The 14,358-nt window shown below is 42.2% G+C and overlaps 1 long non-coding RNA gene across 1 annotated transcript in view; it reads left to right on the forward strand.

Moving 5' to 3' along the window:
• Window positions 1–14,358, forward strand: part of LOC136383907 (uncharacterized) — a 64,578-nt gene that overhangs the window by 15,095 nt on the left and 35,125 nt on the right. Inside the window, exon 2 of the long non-coding RNA XR_010747502.1 lies at window positions 9,867–10,023. This is a non-coding gene — a long non-coding RNA (uncharacterized lncRNA). The remainder of the gene's footprint in view (window positions 1–9,866; window positions 10,024–14,358) is intronic.

Here is a 14,358-nt window from a genome sequence, read left to right on the forward strand (position 1 = left end):
CATTTGGGCTTTACTTGCTGTTCTTTTTCTAATTCTTTTAGATGCAGGGTTAAGTTGTTTATTTGAGCTTTTTCTAGCTTCTGAAAGTGTGCCTGTAGTGCTATGAACTTCCCTCTCAGCACTGCTTTCGCTGTGTCCCATAAATTTTGAGTTGTTGTATGCTCATTGTCATTCGTTTCTAGGAATTTTTTAATTTCTTCTTTGATCTCATTCTTCATCCATTCATTATTTAACACCCTGCTATTTAGTTTCCATGTGTTTGAGAATTTTTGAGCTTTTCTGCTGTGATTCATTTCTAGTTTCATGCCGTTGTGATCGGAGAAAGTGCTTGATATGATTTCAGTCTTCTTAAATTTGTTGAGAGCACTTTTGTGCCCTAACATTGGTCTATCCTAGAGAATGTACCATGAGCACTTGAAAAGAATGTATATTCTGCTGCTTTAGGGTGAAAGGATCTGAAGATATCTATTAAATCGAGTTGATCTAGTGTTTCCAATAAGTCTGCTGTTTCTTTGTTAATTTTCTTTCTTGAGGATCTATCTAGTGATGTTTGTGGGGTATTGAAATCCCCTACTATTATAGTATTGCTGTTGATCTCGCCCTTTAAATCCATCAAAGTCTGTTTTATATATTTGAGTGCTCCTATATTAGGTGCATAGATATTTATAATATTTATATCTTCCTGTTGGATTACTCCCTTTATCATTATGTAGTGGCCTTCTTTATCTCTTACTATATCCTTTGTTTTAAAGTCCAATTTGTCTGATATAAGTATTGCTACCCCAGCTTTTTTTTCATTTCCGTTTGCATGAAATGTTTTTTTCCATCCTTCAATCTATGTGTGTCTTTTGTTCTAAGGTGTGTCTCTTGTAGACAACATATGTATGGGTCCTGTTTTCTTATCCACGCAGCTACCCTATGTCTTTTGATTGGATCATTTAATCCATTTACATTTAAGGTTATTATTGATATGTAGTTGTTTATTGCCATTTTCTTCTTTAAAGGTGTATTCCTTTTTTTGCTATATTCTTTTGCAACTTTGATCTGTTTACAACAGGCCCCTTAACATTTCTTGCAGCATTGGTTTGGTTGTAATGAATTCCTTGAGTTGTTTTTTGTCTGGGAAACTTTTTATTTCTCCTTCGATTTTAAACGATAGCCTTGCTGGATAAAGTAGTCTTGGTTGTAGGTTCTTGTTCTGCATTACTTTGAATATTTCTTGCCATTCCCTTCTGGCCTCAAGTGTTTCTGTTGAGAAGTCGGATGTCATCCTAATGGGGGCTCCTTTGTAGGTGATAACTTTTTTTTCTCTTGCAGCTTTTAATATTTTCTCTTTATCGCTTAGCTTTGGTATTTTAATTATGATGTGTCTTGGTGTCGGTTTCTTTGGGTTTCTCTTTAATGGAGTTCTCTGTGCTTCTTGGACTTGTGAGAGTTTCTCTTGCATTAATTTAGGGAAGTTTTCAGTTATGATATGATTGAACAAAGTCTCTATCCCTTGTTCTTTTTCTTCTTCCTCAGGAACCCCTATGATGCGGATGTTATTTCTCTTCATGTTGTCACATAGCTCTCTAAGTGTTTCCTCTGACTTTTTGAGTCTCTTTTCTCTTTTCTTCTCTGCTTTCATGCCTTCATTCCAGTTGTCCTCCAACTTGCTGATTCGATCCTCAGCTGTATCCATCCTGTTTTTAATTCCTTCCATTGTGGTCTTCATTTCTGATATTGTATTTGTCATCTCTGACTGATTCTTTTTTAATATTTCAATATCCTTTTTTATACTTGCTATTTCTTTATTTAGGTTTTCAAACTGCCCCTCCATTGTTGTTCTAAGAACCCTAAGCATCCTTAAAATCATTATTTTGAACTCTGCATCTGGAAGTTTGATTATTTCCATATCAATCAGCTCATCTCTCAAAGGTGTCTCTTGTGGTTTCATTTGGGTTGCACTCCTTTGTCTTCTCATAATGGTGTTTTATTTGTAGAGTTGGTTGAGTCTAGGCTTGGTGTTATCTGCCTCCAGTTTTCAGTTGTGTTATTTCTAGGTCTTCTTGGGTTGGTATCAGCTATTATTTGTAATCCACTTTCGGATTTGGGCAGCTTTGAAGTCTTGATTTGTTTGTTTTCTTAACAGGTGATAGTCTTGTTAACTGATCTCAGCATGGGGCTTCCTTGAAACTGTAACCAGGAATGCTGTGGGTGTAACCTGAGACGCTGAAGGTCTCTTCCACCAACTAATCTCACTGGGGGCAGGGTTTTTTCTCAGCTTCAGTAGGGGGAGGTGTATCTCAGATCTCCATGGAGACCTGAGTTACTGCCCCTCCTCCCCACTTCTTGTTTTCAGTTGTGTCTTGTTGCGCTGATTGGAGCTGGATAGATGTCCGGACATCTCTGATCCGGAAGCACTTCAGCTCTGTTTTGTGAAAGGTTCAGTCCCTCCCCCAGCTATGGCCGCCTCCAGCATGAATGAGTCAGCTTTTTTATTTCGTTTCTTGCATACCTTAGCCCCTCACAGTCTGTCCCTCTCCTTGTCCTTTCCACTTGGGAGATAAGCTGGTCTTTTCAACCCACCTTGCTCCCTGGTTGCCAGGTAAGTGGCTGTGAGCAGTAGTTTCTTCTCTTTTTCCTCTGTGAAATCCTCTCTGGGCTCTCAGCCTCACCTCCCCCCCTCCGTTTCTGTAAGCAGAGGAGATTCAGGCACTCCTTACCAGGATTATTGTGGCTTCCTCTTTGCTCCTTGGTTTTTGAGAGCTGTTCTTGCAGTTCAGTGTTGGTTTTTCATGCTGATTTTTCCTAAATTGATTTGTATTCCAGTTTGGTGTTGAGAGCTGGGCATCTGTGTGTCCGCCTACTCTGCTGCCATCTTGAGAAGAACCCAATAATTCTTTTTATATCTACGGTGTCCGTGGTGATTTCTCCTCTTTCATTTTGGATTTTGTTTATATGCGTTCTTTCTCTTTTTTCCTTGGTAAGTCTTGCCAAGGGTTTGCCTATTTTGTTGATCTTTTCAAAGAACCAGCTCCTTGTTCTATTAATTTTTTCTATAGTTTTTCTGTTCTCTATTTCATTTATTTCTGCTCTGATTTTTATTATCTCCTTTCTTCTGCTGGTTTTGGGTTGTCTTTGTTCTTCTTTTTCTAGTTCCTTTAGGTGTGAAGTTAAGTGGTTCACTTGGGCTCTCTCTTGTTTGTTCATATATGCCTGAAGTGATATGAACTTCCCTCTTATCACTGCTTTTGCTGCATCCCATAGATTCTGATATGTCATATTGTCATTTTCATTTGTCTGTTTTTATCTTTTGATCTCTGCACTTATTTCTTCTTTGACCCATTCATTTTTTAAAAATATGTTGTTTAGTTTCCTCATTTTTGTGGGATTTTTTTCCTCTTTTTTGCAGTTGAATTCTAGTTTCAAGGCTTTATGATCAGAAAATATGCTTGGTACAACTTCGATTTTTCTCAATTTGCTGATGTTTTTGTGGTCCAACATATGGTCAATTCTTTAGAATGATCCATGTACACTGGAGAAAAATGTATACTCAGTCACTTTGGGATGAAATGTCCTGTAGATGTCTATCATATCCAGGTGCTCAAGTGTTTCGTTTAAGGCCAATATATCTTTATTGAGTCTCTGGAAAGAAAGAATAAAATAAAATAAAAATTTAAAAAATAAAAAAAGAAAAGAAAATTATCCCCCCCTCCCTTTTTCCTCTTCTCTCCTCTCCCCTCTTTCTTGAGAAAATCTTGTGGTGAACTGTGAATTATATTGTACTAAATAGAACAAACAATGCCTGTAATGGAGGGCCTGAATTGGGGAGAAGTAATAAAGCGGCAAAAAAAAACATAAAAAAATAATAAAAGGGTGTATGGACCCACAAAAAGCAAATAAGAAAAAAGTTTCGGTCAAGAATAAAATGATTTGCTTTTAGGTGTTGGTTGACTAAGAGTTATGATGAGAGGAATAAGAGGGAAATAGGATAATGAGGGGACAAATTAAAAAATCACTATTGTATTTAGTGGAACAAGAAGTAGATAAAATGGAGATCCAGGGGTGGGAGCACTGCTAGTGTGTTAAAAAGGTGAAATAAACCCCCCCCCCCCAAATGCCACAAATATAAGTTTGAGTCCCAGATAAGATATTGTTCGTTATTGAGGTTTGAATGAGAGGAGACATAAAGGAGAAAGGAAGAAACTAATATAGAGGGAGAAAAGAAAGAGAGAGAGAGAGAAAAAAAGTGGGAACCACTAAAAGAAGAAAAAAGAAAAAAGAGGAGAGAGAGAGAGAGAGAGTTAAGGGTTTTGGAGTGCAACCCTCATAGAGAGAAAAGAAGAGGAAAGAAAAGATAATGGGAGATGTAACACTTATGGGTAGTGTAGTTCAAGGAGAGGAGAGAGTAAGACTGGCAGAGAGTTAAACGACCAAATTGGAGGAGGAAAAAAAAAAATCAAGAATGAAGATAAGAGAAACAAATGAACAAATATAATAAAATGGGATAGGTTATAAAGTCTGCAGATTATTGTTGATTTTGAGAGGTTATCTTCTTGCTTTTTCTTTTCTCTCCCTCTTCCTGGTCGGTGACTCTGTACCCCGGGTTCTGCCCCTTTGGCACACTCGGTAGAGGTTTGCAGTTGATAAGTCTCTATGGCGATGTCGTGTATTGTGCTTCAGTCTCGTTGGCAGTCAAGGCTCATTAGCATTTATAGGCTCTGCCAGTGAGAGAGTCCATGTTCCTGGAGCCTTTCTCCTAGTCTTTCCTTCCTCAATTAGTTGCCTGAGAATCCAGCTATGGGGTTGCTGCTGCCTCTGCCTGGATAGTAAGAGGCTCAAAGAGCTGGCAACTCCCCACTCTATTCCCACTCAGCACAGGGCTCTGGGTGAGGCTGAGTCAGTCAGAGCTGCTAGCATAATCAGGCGGGGCTTCCGCCCACTCAAAGACCTCTGGCTCTGCCACTCTGTCCAGTAACAGAGGTGCGCACTGCCGAGGCACTCGGAGGAAACTCTCACTCACTATCTGCGTGCGCAGACCAGGATATCAGGCCAGCCGCCTCACCCTCTGAGTGAAACCCCCACTCACACGGAAAAGTTCCAGCGTTGAAATTGGCTCTCGCTCCGTCCCCGAGCGCGGCTTTTTCAAGGGGCTGGGGCGGCCCGAGATTCCTCTTTTGGCCCACACAAAGGCCTCCGACTCTGCCCCTCTGTGGGGTAACATGGGCGCCCACTCCTGAGGCACTCGGAGGAATCTCTTGCTCACTCTCCGTGCACGCAGACCAAGATATCAGGCCGGCCGCCTCACCCTCTGAGTGAATCCCCTTCCTGCATGGAAAAGTTCCAGCGTTGGAATTGACTCTCGCTCCCTCCCCTTGCACGGCTCCCTCAGGGCGCTGGGGCGGCCCGGAGATTTCGCTTTCAGCCCACACAAAGGCCTCTGACTCTGCCTCTCTGTGGGATAACACGGGCGCCCACTCCCGGGGCTTTGGAAGGAATCTCTCGCCCACTATCTGTGCGCGCCGACCCGGAGATCGGGGGGAAAATGGCTGTCCCACTTGTCTTTCTTTGTCTGGGTTTGGCGCGAGTGTTAGCTTGTATTGCCCGGGTTGCGACAGGAACAGTTTTTCCTCGGCTTGGATCTCTGTGCCACAGCCTGGTTCGGCCGTTTGTGCCGCGGCCTGGATCTATTCACTGCCTTTGCCCGCCTTAGTTTCTATATTCTCAGTTCCCAGTGAAAGCTGCCCTGTTTAGGTTAGTGAGGAAGGTGGAGCATTTCTTACTCCCTATTTCCTTCAGGGTTTGATTTTATATTTAGCCAATTTTTCGCTCGACCATACCTTCAAGTGTATTGTGAAGCATCTGGAGGCTCCAAGGATAGGTTTTTCTGTTTCTGGTTGAAGATCTTGTTGAGTTTTGGGGGAGATTTATCGGTATCGCTTCCTACTGTGCCATTACTTTGACGTCATCTCCTAAATTTTTATTTATTTATTCAATTTTTTTACAGAGACAGAGAGTGAGTCAGAGAGAGGGATAGACAGGGACAGACAGACAGGAACGAAGAGAGATGAGAGGCATCAATCATTAGTTTTTCATTGCACGTTGCAACACTTAGTTGTTCATTGATTGCTTTCTCATATGTGCCTTGACCACGGGCCTTCAGCAGATCAAGTAAGCCCTTGCTGGAGCCAGCGACCTTGGGTTCAAGCTGGTGGGCTTTTGCTCAAGCCAGATGAGCCCGCGCTCAAGCTGACGACCTTGGGGTCTCGAACCTGGGTCTTCTGCATCCCAGTCCGATGCTCTATCCACTGCACCACCGCCTGGTCAGGTCCCTTAGAAAATATTAACAGCAAAACTGGAGAGAAATCCAGTTTTGCAAAGTTCAATGCAGCTTAAGGAGATTTTAGCTCTGGGGTAGGATGCAGACCTGGTGACAGCTTCTAAATGCAAGAACTAGGGAAGCCATGAAAAATACTGGGATTACCTTTTTGAAAGTAATAGTATTTGATTGAGCGCTGAGTTCTCTATACACAGGGGAAGTCTATATGAGGTTTACAGATAATGACTAATATGGTCATTCTCTGTAAGTCTCTGAAAACAGAACCAAGACGCTAGAGGTCAAAGGGTCCTAGAACATGTAGAAGACCAGCTTAGCCAATGTGGAGAGATTTTACGAATGCCTTTGGGAGCACATTAAGCTAAGACAGAAACGTACCATCTTGGGAATAAGGACCACATCCTTGGACACATTTTGATTTTCCCCTCCAAGTCCATAAAGACTTTCATAATATAACTCCCACCTGGGTTTCCTTTTACCTTTTAGTCCACCAAAGCTTTATGTTTAGAACTTCTTGTCAGTTTATAGCAAATACTCCCAAAAAGAAAAAAAGCCATATAATGTAAATATTATTATTATGTTATTTGATGCACAAACAATACCAGTCTCAATTCTGTTCATGTAGATTATTCTTTTTTTTTTTTTTTTGTACTTTTCTTAAGCTGGAAACAGGGAGAGACAGTCAGACAGACTCCCGCATGTGCCCGACCGGGATCCACCCGGCACGCCCACCAGGGGCGATGCTCTGCCCACCAGGGGGCGATGCTCTGTCCCTCCGGGGCGTCGCTCTGCTGCGACCAGAGCCACTCTAGCGCCTGGGGCAGAGGCCAAGGAACCATCCCCAGCGCCTGGGCCATCTTTGCTCCAATGGAGCCTTGGATGCGGGAGGGGAAGAGAGAGACAGAGAGGAAGGAGGGGGTGGGGGTGGAGAAGCAAATGGGCGCTTCTCCTATGTGCCCTGGTCGGGAATTGAACCCGGGTCCCCCACACGCCAGGCCGACGCTCTACCGCTGAGCCAACCGGCCAGGGCCTAGATTATTCTTTTTTATCTTCAGTCAAAGTCCAGCACTAGCTGCATTGTAGGCTGCTGCTGCCAGTCTGAGTCTCCGCACCACTGTTGTGGAGCAGATGGGTGTTTATCTGTGTGCCCTGACTGGGAATTGCACCTACGACATCCACACTCCAGGCTGACACTCTCTACCACTGAGTCTACCAGCCAGGGCCCTTGTTTTGCTTTTTGAACTGAAAATAACATTAACTTATTTTTGGGTATCTGAGGGACTTCTCTTTGCCTTTTGTGGCTTTTGTCTAAGTTGTGCATGAAAATTTCTCTATTTTGCCCCACCCTGTATTTAATTTGAGTTACTCAGATATCCTGTGACTGTCGAACATCTGCACTTTAATTTTAACTTTTCTTCAGACTAAAATATCAACATTTATTATAATAAATAACAGTACTTTACAATTCAACCAAATCTAAATCTGTTCACCAAGTTGTAGTAATAAACAGAATAATTTAAATATGCTTATGGGATATTACAGGTATATTGAAGTTTATCCAGCATGAATATAAACTGACCCAACTAGCCAAAGATTTCTTCAAAGATAGAAATTAATAAGACAACATTAACCAAACTGAGTAGAGAAAACTAACACCCTTCAGACTGTCTCACGGCTCGAATTGATAATATCATCTCAGCATGGTAAGTGGGATTGAGGGAATTTAGGCATTACTCTAATTATGACTTACTGGTCTACAACCTGCCTCTAGGATCCATCAGTTTTGCTTTTGTATTTTTACAGATTATACTCTACTATATAAAAAAGGAATTGTGGGTAAGAACATACTCACATCTTATAAATCCTTAATTAAAACCAAGATTTTCTGGTGCCCCAGATAGCTGATATTGTTATAAATTGATGACTTGAGAGGATTTAGGTAATTCTAGATGTTTCTATCAAGCTTGAGAGATTGAACTCAAACAGCAAATTTGCACAGCATACCCCCCCCCCCCCCCGCCCCGATGATTTAAGTATGGGAAGAATCCCCCATCTGGACATCATGTTCATTTCAATAATATATTCAGGTAGGGGCAAGCAACAACAATACAAAGCTTTTATTATAAATTCCTGCTTTGAGCCATACTTTTGCTTGCAAATCTTCAACAGTTTCTTTACAAAATCCTGTTAATTTAGCAAGTTTACTAACGAACATATGTCATGTACCAGGATTTGGACAAGCCTTCCAGCCGTTGTACCAACGAAAGCTACTTGAGTCTGCTTCCTCCTATCACAGAGTCATCCTCTTTCACCTCCAACTGGTTTAATTGAAGCTATCTCTGAGGCATTTGGAGATTTATTTTTAGCACCCTAGGTGGAGGCTTCATGGAGCTATCCTCAGTGCCTGGGGCACTTGCTCAATCAATTGAGCCCTGGTTGTGGTAGAGGAAGAAGGAGGGAGAGAGAGAAAAAGAGAGAGAGGGAGAGAGAAAGGGAGAAAGAGAGAGGGAGAAAGAGAAGGGGGGAGGGGAGGGGTGGAGAAACTGATAGTTGCTTCTCCTGTGTTCCTTGACCAGGAATTGAACCTGAGACATCCACATGCCAGGATGCTTAACCATTGAGCCAACCAGCTAGGGTGGGATTTATCTTTTGTATAATCAGAATTTTTAAGCTTTTAAGGTTAGTATAAATTAAATGACTCTGCAGTTTTCTTTTATAGTTTGAGGAGCTGGTGGGACATCCAGACCATTTAATCTCTTACAATAATCCATTATAATCTCAGTGGCTACTTTATCTCTCTCTCTTTTATTACATTTTAAGTCAACTATCTGTATACTTCCATTCAGTTTAATTGTATTTTTACCTATTTTATTCTTTTTCTTTTTTCTGAATAATTCAAATCTCTTACCCTTTATTCATCTCCATTTAGGTCAGTTTGGCATCCCCTCAACAAAAAACAAGTCAATTGTTATAAAGTTTTAGTTATGCAAGATGAATGAGTTCTGGAGATATGCTCTAGTTGACAATGCTGTATTGTACACTTAATGAATTTGTTAAAAGGGTAAATCTCATAAGTGTTCTTATCACAACACACACACACACACACACACACACAAAAGGAAACTTTTGAAAGTGATGGATATGTCATTACATTGATTGTGGTGATGGTTTCATGGGTGTATGCATATGTCCAAATCCATAAAATAGTATATATATATTAAACATGAGAAGTTTTTGGTATATTAATTTTACCTCAATAAAGCTGTTTTAAAATGTCAGAAAAGTGTTTTCTCAATTTTTTTTAATACAGTCTATGTTTACATACATATTTTGATACTTCTAAAGAAATGTCACAGTGTTTTTTTGCATTTTACTTAATATGTTTAGAATTTCAGGTAGGTTACAGATGAAATAAGTGTGGGGCTGTAGTTATCACTTACAATATAGTTTTTAAATGGCAAAATAAGTTCTGAGTGCCAAACAATTGACCTGTTAATACTTTTGATATACAAACTTATATAGAAGTAATTATTTTATCTTTTAAAAGGATGATAATGAGGCAGACTCCTGCATTTGCCCTGACCAGGATCCACCTGCCAACCCCATCTGGGGCTGATGCACTCCAGTGGAGCCATCCTCAGCGCCTGAGACCACACTCACACCAATCAAGCCTCTGGGTCTGAGAGGGGAAGAAGGAGAGAAGGGTAAGGAGGGGAGAAGCAGATGGTTGCTTCTCTTGTGTGCCCTGACCAGGAATTAAACCCAAGATATCCATACACTAGGCCGACATTCTAGCCGTTGAATCACTGGCCAGGACCTAAACTTTTTTTTTAATTGAAAATGAAGATGAAAATACTCATGTGGCTTTAAAAGTATTTAGGAACTCTACTAAAAAAAAAAAAAAGAATCAAAATGTTAATGTTTATGCATAATATACACATCCTAAAAGCCTGTATGTTAAACTTTTGCTTGATGCTACTATGATTAAATACTAAGAAAATTATCTACTTTCAGATGTTAATTTAAACAAGTTTCTTACATATACTAGATTTTTGTAATTTCCACAATAAAAATTTCTATCATTCTAAAAGAAAGTTCAGCACCATGTTCAAGAGAGATAAGCTCCATAATATAGGAAATAATAGAGGTTATAGATTTCAGTTACAAGGTCATTCTTTTAATGAGAAAGCCTTAGAAATCTTAGACAATGGGTGGCAGAAAGAGAGTCAACTATCTATAACTTAGCAATCTGTGTATTATAGCTGTTAGGTTGATTAATTTGGTTGTGGCATATCAACACTTTCTGTTTAGTGACTTACTGACATCCTGCAGACTACTTAATTTAAAAGAATATTTTCTTTAGTTTTGCTATTTTACATTTCTACTCTTTTAGTGATTCTAACTAATCTTTAACATTGTGTATAATTGTTTTTAGAAAATGAATTGGGTAAATATGCCCAGTATTTCCGTGTATATGTAGACTACATAACTAAGCTAGTGTGTCCAAAATTCTGTGATCAAGGCATTCAGTGATTTCAACATTGTTGATTTGGGATTTAATACAGCTAGGTGAATAGTAACTTATAAATGCCAGCACTGGGTGGTAAGATGAGCTCATACCTCAGCAGTAAACAAACAGGTTAGAGAATGTCTGAAATACAGTGTGTTATCAAGAAAAACATGTCCATGGAGGTCCATGAAACTGAGCATTTTAATGTTCTAACTCTCTTTAAGTCAAAGACTGTTATTTCCACATGATTAAAATGACTGTAAAACAAATTTAGGCTCATTGTGCAAAACTAAGTAAGGGAAGCAATCTGTTGCATGCAGTGTAACTTTCACCTTAACATTTGAATATGCAGGTCATTTAGTGACCACACAGGCTATACCACTGATTTTTGTCAGGCAGTATCATTTTGTTCATGGTTTAATTTTTTCTCCCTTAAAGTGTCATTCTTCCTAATGAGAGCAACAAGGGGCACTGTGCCTTGAGTGGCTGAGACAACAGTAATATACAAATTTAACATGAGATATAAACCAAAGTTCTTCAAATGCTGTTTTTAAGATTTTTTTTTCCTGGTTATTTCTGTTCTTTTTCATGTCTTTGACCTTGAAAATCTTTGACCTCTGGGACTCCTGGAAAGGTGCCAATGGGCCGGCAGTGCCAGTGCCCAGGAAGGGTAAGGAATGTCAGCTAGGGGCTCCAGGTCTTGAACAGTCCCTGCATGGTGGCCCATCTGATGGCAAACACCTGCAGCCCATGGGGGGATGTCCCAGGCTCTAGGAAGGCCAGAGAGGTAGGGCAGCCATTGAGAACTTGCACTTTGCTCTCTGCCATTTTCTCTTCATGCATTGGACTTCCGAGCGCTGCCCCCCCCCACCCTCTGAAGCTTCCTTTCCCTTCCACTAGCCCTCCACCCCAGTGTACCCTGCGCTCAAGATCTTTTCATTTTGACATCACAGGTGGGTGGCTGCAGTTCCGTGTGCTCAGTGCGAGCTAGAGCACTGACAGAATAGAAAGTTTCGGAGCACATATCCTACCATCTAGTCTATTTCTGGGCTCGTGTCTCTCACAAGTAGCTAGATATGGGCCATTTACTTTCAAAATTGACCTTGCCTTTCTGCCGCTGCCATCCCTTGCCTGGTGGCCATCACCCAGCAGCTTCTTCTGCTGGCAATAATAGTGCTCTACCTGTCCAGCACCACTTCAGTGTACCTGCACCTGCTCTTGACCTTAGGCAGTTCTACCAACAGGACATGGCTTTAACATCCAGGCTGTACACACAGCAAAGGAGGTGGTGTATCCCACAGACTAACTGCTTTCCTCTGAGGGTCCTCCCTGTAATTACCCAGGACCCTCTGAACATGTCTGCTCGTGCCATTCATCCTGGGCCTTCTTTCTCCCCACCTGGCTCTGTGACCATCCGCACTCGGCCCCGGGCCAATCAAGCTGAGAAGATCCTTATTCCATCAAAGCCAAAGCCTCAGCAGGTTTGACATCTGTCCTCCTGCATGTGCTCACATCATTAAAATCCACACGCCTTCCCCTTCCTGTGCTGTTAGAACATCTGCCTGTCTATAACGCCTGCTGTTCATGTAAGGACCCTCAGCAGGGAGTGCTGTCCACTCTGCCCCTGCTGCCAGGGAGAGCGATGCCAAGCCGACGGGCCCACCACTCCTTCTGCCGCTGTGTCCAGGGAGAATGAGGATCAACCGATGGACACCACTTTTTCTACTCCTGCCACTGCCTACAGCTATGACCACGAAGAGTTGATGGACACCACACCTCCTGGCGTTGCCTCAAGGACGGTGGAGAGCCAGTGGACGCCACAGTTCCTGCGGCTGCCTCGAGGGATGATGACGAAGAGCCCTGGATCCCACTTAGTCTCTCTGTACCAGTCTTTCCCTCTTACTGATGAAAACCACTCCCCACCGTCCATGCTCCATCTAAAAACCCTTTAATACTGGGTAAAGGAATTGCCCAGCACAAGGTGTGGGCCCGACTTCACCTGCACTTCAGCCAGCCAGGGGCAGCATATGCATTCAAGATGTGCATGTTTGCAACTGCCAGGTTCCACATTTGACACCACTGCCACACCCAGCTTGCCATTGGTGACAACCCCTGTCTTCTCCACACTGACACATCATCCACTGCCAGTGCTGGAGTTGTCACCAAGACGACTCACTCTGGTGGCAGTAGCTCACCATTTGCCGCTACATTTGCAGGCCCACCTGTCATGATGGGTCCTCAGCTCCCGTGAATTGTAGGAGCGATGGGGTCTGAAAATCCACCCCAGGCGCCATTCACTCACGGTTCTCCAAGCATCAACGTTAAAGGCAGATTTAGGATTCAGGAAGCTGCTGGACGTGAAGCTGACAGAAGCCTGAGTTAAACTGCAAAGTGATCGAGCAGGAGATAACACTGGAAAGTGGGATGTGGAATTCTGTATTATTTTTTCTTTACTTTATTTCTATATGCTAATTTTTCTTTAGAACATAAGTTGCTTGTGTAATAAAGGTTCTTATTTATTCATAAAATGGCAAAAATGCAGTCTTTGTTTGCATTAACCAAATGATAATGTCCTTATCTAAGGAATTCTACCACTGGAAATAATAGCCAGACTACAACCTTTGCTGATCAGTTTACCTCTACAATTAACTCTGATATCACACTTTAAGGGCAACATTAGTAAACTAAAGGGAGAATGTGAGTTGCAAAAGGGGTTGATCTCTTCTTGTTAAAAGCAGTAGTTGAAAGAACTGAAATGTCTAGAGTGGACAAAAGTCTCCTTGTCCACCCCAGGCCCTACTCACTCACAGGCATCCAGAACATTAGCATTAGCGATGGATTTAGGAAGACACAGAGCACTAATTTTTATCTCATTTTGGCCATACAACTGGGGACCCACCAGCCACAGCATGTGCTGCAGTAGGGCTAGCAGCCACTCTCTCAGTGCTCAGATACACCGCTGGTCCCACCTTAAATCCGATTACCCAAAGCCCACCTATCCATAAGACACGGATGGCATGGTGATGGGGCAGTATGACACCATCCCCATGACTGGAGGTGCTAGCGTTCACACTTGCCACCAGTGCACCTGGGCCCACAGGGACATAAAAACCTCCTATACTTGCAATAGCACCACCGTGGACAGTAAATGTATGTCATGAGACATCTCTGTTTCCACATTTATCAGATCATTAGGGGGCTCTTCTGGCTACACATTATTGATGCCAGTCACAGCTCTATCCCTGTGTTCACACACACTCGTAGTTGCAATTTTTTCCCAATCACCTGGAGCCCACCTGAGCAGAATCCAGGTGATGCTATGGAGGGTACAACATCCCTCCCAAGATAGGAGGACCTGTTATTCCCACTTTCCATCAGTTCAGCTGCCCGCCCCCCCCCCAGCCAAGACACAGGTGGTGCACTGACAGGAAAAATGTCTCACTTGTGATGGGAGGCCAGTGTCACCATGTGCCATCAGAACACTTGCAGCCCAACTATCCAGAGCACAGGAAGAGAGATGAGGGACAGC

Source organism: Saccopteryx leptura, chromosome 12 (genome assembly GCF_036850995.1).
Source record: "Saccopteryx leptura isolate mSacLep1 chromosome 12, mSacLep1_pri_phased_curated, whole genome shotgun sequence".
NCBI lineage: Eukaryota > Metazoa > Chordata > Mammalia > Chiroptera > Emballonuridae > Saccopteryx > Saccopteryx leptura.